The sequence below is a fragment of the Lithobates pipiens genome, unplaced genomic scaffold, assembly GCF_037356315.1.
Source record: "Lithobates pipiens isolate NorthernLeopardFrog02 unplaced genomic scaffold, aLitPip1_a1.2 Scaffold_27, whole genome shotgun sequence".
Classification (NCBI taxonomy): Eukaryota; Metazoa; Chordata; class Amphibia; order Anura; family Ranidae; genus Lithobates; species Lithobates pipiens.
This window is the reverse complement of record NW_027507788.1, coordinates 185,157,744-185,163,743: the sequence shown is the minus strand read 5'-3', so window position 1 is coordinate 185,163,743 and position 6,000 is coordinate 185,157,744. Positions and strand designations below refer to the sequence as shown.

Here is a 6,000-nt window from a genome sequence, read left to right as displayed (position 1 = left end):
CGCGCAGGCCGCTCGTGCACGGGACGACATCAAAAGACGTCGTCCCGGCAAAGCAGGTCCGGGTTGTAGCCGTCATTCGGCTATAGCGCGGATCTCTAGTGGTTAAAGGCGATGGCCTATTACGGGCAGGAACCCGAGGCCTGTTGGTTGTGTAGCAGAGTATCACAGTATCTCAGGAAACTGAGGCTACAATTCACACAGGCTCACCAAAATTGGACAATAGATTGGAAAAAAAAACATTGCCTGGTCTGATGAGTCTCGATTTCAGCTGCGACATTCAGATAGAAGAGTCAGAATTTGGTGTAAACAACATGAAAGCATGGATCCATCCTGCCCTGTATCAACAGTTCAGGCTGATGGTGGTGGTGTAATGGTGTGGGGGATATTTTCTTGGCACACTTTGGGCCCCTTAGTACCAATTGAGCATTATTTAAATGCCACAGCCTACCTGGATATTGTTGCTGACCATGTCCATCCCTTTATGACTACAGTGTCCCCATCTTCTGATGGCTCCTTCTAGCAGGATAATGCACCACGTCACGAAGCTCCTATCATCTCACCACTGTTTTTTCTAGAACATGACAATGTGGTCACTGTACTCCAATGGCCTCCACACTCGCCAGATCTCAATCCAATAGAGAATCTTTGGGATGTGGTAGAATGGGAGATTCGTATCATGGATGTGCAGCTGACAAGTCTGTAGCAACTGCGTGATGCTACCATGTCACTATGGGCCAAAATCTCTGAGGAATGGTTCCAACACCTTGTTCAATCTATGCCACAAAGAATGAAGGGGGTTCCAACCCGGTACTAGCAAGGTGTAAATAATAAAGTGTCCGGTGAGGGTAGATTTCACGTTAATGCAGAGGGGAACACTCTTATGTGAAACATTTTTACTTTCTCTAAATAGAGAATTGCTATATGCTCAAGCTCTCTTTTCTTAGGGACAGTTTCCCTCCCAAGCTTTCAGAAAATGGGCCTGTTTAGGTGTCCGGCAGAGGCGGTTATTGGTTAGCTGCCTCTTCACCACCTGCCTTTATGAAAGAAAAAGGCATTTGGATTCCAAGAGGCGTTGCAGCATGTACCAAGTACCATACCTCTCCCCCGCTCTGCTGCTAGATTGGTATAGACCTAGCACTGTGCAGTTGCTTCTGTCTCTATGCAAGCATCCTCTTCTCTGGGCTGCATGCTAGAGGAGCTGAGCTTTGTCTTGGTCTTTGATGGTAGAAGAAGCCCCCCTTTTCTTTTTTTCTTTTTTTTTCTCCTCCATGCAGCAAGCAGAAGAGGTGACCCTCTCCATCTCTGTGTGTCTGCAGAATACAAAAGCTCAGAGCCTGCCAGGATCTCCGCAGAGCTCTGAGATCTGATTTTTTTTGTTGGGGGGGTGGGGGGGAATCTTGTTCCTTGATTGCTGGGATCCTTACGAGCAGCTCCACAGAACACACACAAAGGATGCTCTGAGCAGTCGTGAATTGCCCTCTGTTCCCAGAGCAGGAAGGATTAAAGAATGAATGAAAGGCACAGCTCAGTGCAGAGAATGAGGCAGACCCTATTTCCACAATGAGGTATGGTGATCCATTCACTCCATCCTCCTGGTCTTGTATATTATGCATTGTCTCTTATTCCTGGTCACCTGTGCTTCCTTACCCATGTACACCTGCAACACCCACATAATGGTACTGCTGCACGCAGTCATTGGGGTGAGCTTTACCAACCCCCCCCCCCCCATAACTTTATATAGTTTTCTATCACTTGACTGTTTGCCTGGAACAGTAGGAAGGCGCCCCGGGCTTCTAGCAACTGCAATCATCTGTCACCCTTGTTTTATATGCTTTCTGCAGCAATCTGGCATCCTTAACTCTTTCTTTACTCCTCACAGGATGAATAAACTCTCTCGTTTTCTATCCACATTGTGCCTAAAACTGTTCGGGGGGGGTCAGCGGAGGGGTCTTTATCAGCTAGGCAAGAGATAGCCTGCTTATTTCATATGGCACAGAACAATGTGCAAAGTGCAGCAGCCCTTGGCAACCAATCAGGTAACTGTCTTTGATTCTCTTGATCTCTTTTACCGGACAAAAGCTGGAATCCGGTTGGCCGCCATGGATTGCTGAGCTTTTGCACATCATTACTGCCTAATTAAAAGGCTGAATCCGTCTCGGTGAATGAGGGGGTTGTAAGGTCAGGTCTGGGGGCAGCTTAGCATCATTAGATGAAATTGGCACCTCCACAAGGTGTGGGCATTGGAAGAAGAATATGATGTTAGTAGCCAGTGGTTTTGTTGCTATTTTACAATACTGTTATTATTGGGACAGCCTACTGATCTATCTATCTATCTATCTATCTATCTATCTATCTATCTATCTATCTATCTATCTATCTATCTATCTATCTGTCTATCTCTCTCTCTCTCTCCATCTCTCTCTCTCTCTCTCTAAATATATATATCATATATATATATATATATATATATATATATATATATATATATATATATATATATATATATATATATATATATATCCTTATCTATCTATCTCTCTTTGACTATCAATGACGTGGCTTTCTCATATGTTCTCAGTCTTCTCTTTACTTCCTTTTTTCTCTTTATTGGAATAAACTATAGAATTTAATGCAACAAGTATATAACCTCAACAAAAGATTAACAGAAAGAGGCGTACATCCTACATGGCTAATATTGAAACCCAGTGTTCCTATCTTGAGAAAATCTGGATATCCGTGGTGCATTTATCATGGGATATTTTTCCAGTATGCACAATAGGCCAGTTCTTTTTAATACGGTGGTTCTAAAATTCTATATAAAAGAAAAAACTGAGTTTTGAATCTAGAATCACTTTCCTTACAGAAACTAGATTCTGGTGATCATTGTTTAACTTTCATCAGCACCAAACTGTCCTTAAAGACCTGAGACCACTAGTAGACCCTGGTCAGGCTTGCAGGCTGCAGCCCCATAGAGGGCTAAGATCACCCACTGGTCCCCTGCCTTGTATAATATACCTATGAATGATCTTACTACAAAAGGAGACCCAGAAAAGAAAAAAACAGAGTTTTGATTCTAGAATCACTTTCCTTACAGAAACTAGATTCTGGTGATCATTGTTTAACTTTCATCTGCACCAATCTGTCCTTAAAGACCTGAGACCACTAGTAGACCCTGGTCAGCATTGCAAACTGCAGCCCCATAGAGGGCTAAGATCACATATTGATGGTACTGGTCCCTGCCTTGTATAATACACCTATGAGTGGTCCTACTATAAAAGGAGACCCAGAATCAAGCACTGCAGCTCAGTTTTTTTGTGAGCGAGCTTGGCTGTCTGGGTGGGTGGGTGGGGGATTCATATTGAAGGGTTTTATTTGGCTGAGTATCATTCAGAGGTTACTGCTAATCCACCGGTATACCACCGATATTTTAATAACATTTTATATTTTAGACACCAGCTGCATATTAATGAGTCTATTAGCATATACTCTTCTACAGAAATTTCATAAATAATTGGCAGGAAGGAAGTTTAAATAACACCAATGTGGCTTCTGGTCATACGTGAAGGCAAAGCATTTCTACCTCACTTGATAACCTTTGCACAAGCTAAAGCTAATTAAAGGAGCATTCTCAAAACAAAAAAAATAACTAAATGTGAAAGATCTACTGTGACACCCACAACTTCATATTCAGAATTTCCCACACCTCTATACAGACTAAGATTTGTGGCATTCGTGTCACTTCTCTGTGGAACCTTTTTCAAAATCTCTTAGGTGCTGATGTTGGTGGAAGGACTGCTTCTTTAAATCTATTAGACTTCTAAAAGTGAAATCAGCAGTGTATTGGAAAAAAAAATGCAATCTTCCACTTTCATTTTAAATATGTGGTGTATTGAAACAATCAATGTAATTATGTTATTATTATAAAGACCTATTTCTAAAAGCAGCTAATTTATACACTGTGGCATTGTGCATTGGGTTGCAGCTGTGACATGTATTCCGATAGATATAGAATTTGTGAGTCTGAACTCCAACTGGGGCCCCACAATGTGCCTCTAGGGGTAACGATGTCACAGGTGTAATAGATTCCACACTGGTTCTAGAACAATGGCCAATTGATCTTTGAGTCCCAGAAGAATGACACACTGGCACATGCAGTCCACAATTGAAGGTACATTGACACTTGGGCTTCTAGAAAAAATGATATTTTGACACCTAAGATACTAGAATAATTGTCCATTTATCTCTAGGTCCTACAACGCTGACACATTGACACTTTACATCCCAGAACTATGGTACACTAGGGCTTCTGGAACAATGTGTCTCCACTTTTATGAACTAGAACAACATGCTCCCTTCTAAGGTTCTGAAACAATGGTACATGGACAGTTTGGGCCCCAGAACTATGGCACTCTCACTTGAAGTAACAAAATAATTTGAGACTGATAACTGTGGTTTCAGAGCAATGGCACGTTTGCATTTGAGGTTAAAAATAAAAATGTTTTCCCTCTTATGGTTTTGGAGGAATAGTCTAGTGACCTAAGCAGTTCTAGAGCAATGACATTTTGACACTCAGGGTTCTAGAAAAATGGCCTATTGACCTTTGGGCTCTGAAAAAGGACACATTGGCACTTCCAGTCAACAAATAATGGTACTTTGACCCATGGGCTTCCAGAAGAATGATATTTGTCCCATTTATCTCTTGGTCCCATGAAAACACATTGACACTTTAGGTTCTAGAATTATGCTACATTGACATTTGGGCTTCAAGAACAATGGCATTTGGACATGTGTGGTCTTAGAACAATGATACACTGACAATAGTGTATCACAGTATGGTGCAATATCCCTCTGAGTTCTAGAACTATGACATATATACATCTGATCTTGAAACAATGACATATTGACACTTGGGGATAACAGAAATATGGTGCAATAAACCCTTGAGTTCTAGAACAAAGACATTCAAGCACATGATCTTAGGACAGCTGCACATAGACGTTTGGAGTCCCAGAATTATAACATTGTAACAGTTAGGATCCTTGGAAAATGCAATGACCCTTTGAGTTCTATAACAATGGCATTCAGGCACATCTTAGAACAATGGCACATAGACACTTGGGGGTCCCAGAACAATGACATTGTAACAGTTAGGATCCTTGGAAAATGTCACGATATTTAGTTTTCCAGAATGATAGCATATTGACTCTTGGGGTTCCAGGACAATGACACACTGACACTTTGGGTCTTAGAACAATGACATGAACACTTGGGTGTTATAGCACATTAACCAACTGGCACTTTATCAGTGAAATGCCACAATGAAGTTTGGCAAGTTATAATGGTGCACACACTCTTAGCGCCTGGAATTTTTAAAAATACCATAATAATGCAATACTATATCTATGACTTGGAGACCAAGATCATGTCTTCAAGTTCACAAAAAAAAAGTTGTCAGTCTCAATCACAATCTCTAGAATAGGGTGCACCCACAAAACTTCATAGCAGCCTTTCTCATCAAAATAATTTTATTGTTTTAACGAGAGATGAAAAGGTACACAAATATATGGTAGGTCATTATAAATTGCACATAAATAGTAACAACAAGTGTGTTAACAATTATAATTATGTTAAAATTGAGAGTAACCATGAGGATACAAAGAAGAATAACAAGTAGAGTTGGTATTTTATCCATAAACCGCAAACATCACTATAAAAATACTCCACAGCACTGACATGACTGTTAGTTTTCAAACACATTAACATGTTATATTGAAGGAGAAGACGGTGACCCATATTAATGTCATGGGTGGTGAAGAGATCAAGAAAAAAGGGGAGAAAGAGGGAGTAGGGGTGAGAGCGAGTTTAGGATAAAGTGTGTATGCTTGGTCGGAGAGGGATCTCCTGCGAATACTCACTCTTTGAGGATCATAGAGAGGAAAGAAGAAGTACAAGTGTAAGAGGGAAAAAGCTTCCCAGGGTGGAAGTACGGTTCTAATTCAG

General features: G+C 41.0%; 1 protein-coding gene across 10 annotated transcripts in view; it reads left to right on the top strand.

Moving 5' to 3' along the window:
* Nucleotides 1-1,389: 1,389 nt before the first annotated feature.
* B3GAT1 (beta-1,3-glucuronyltransferase 1) overlaps nucleotides 1,390-6,000 on the top strand; it is a 113,462-nt gene continuing 108,851 nt past the window's right edge. For all 10 annotated transcript variants that reach the window (XM_077458015.1, XM_077458011.1, XM_077458016.1 and 7 more), the window contains exon 1: nucleotides 1,390-1,565. The gene's annotated coding sequence lies outside the window, so the exon portion shown is untranslated. The remainder of the gene's footprint in view (nucleotides 1,566-6,000) is intronic.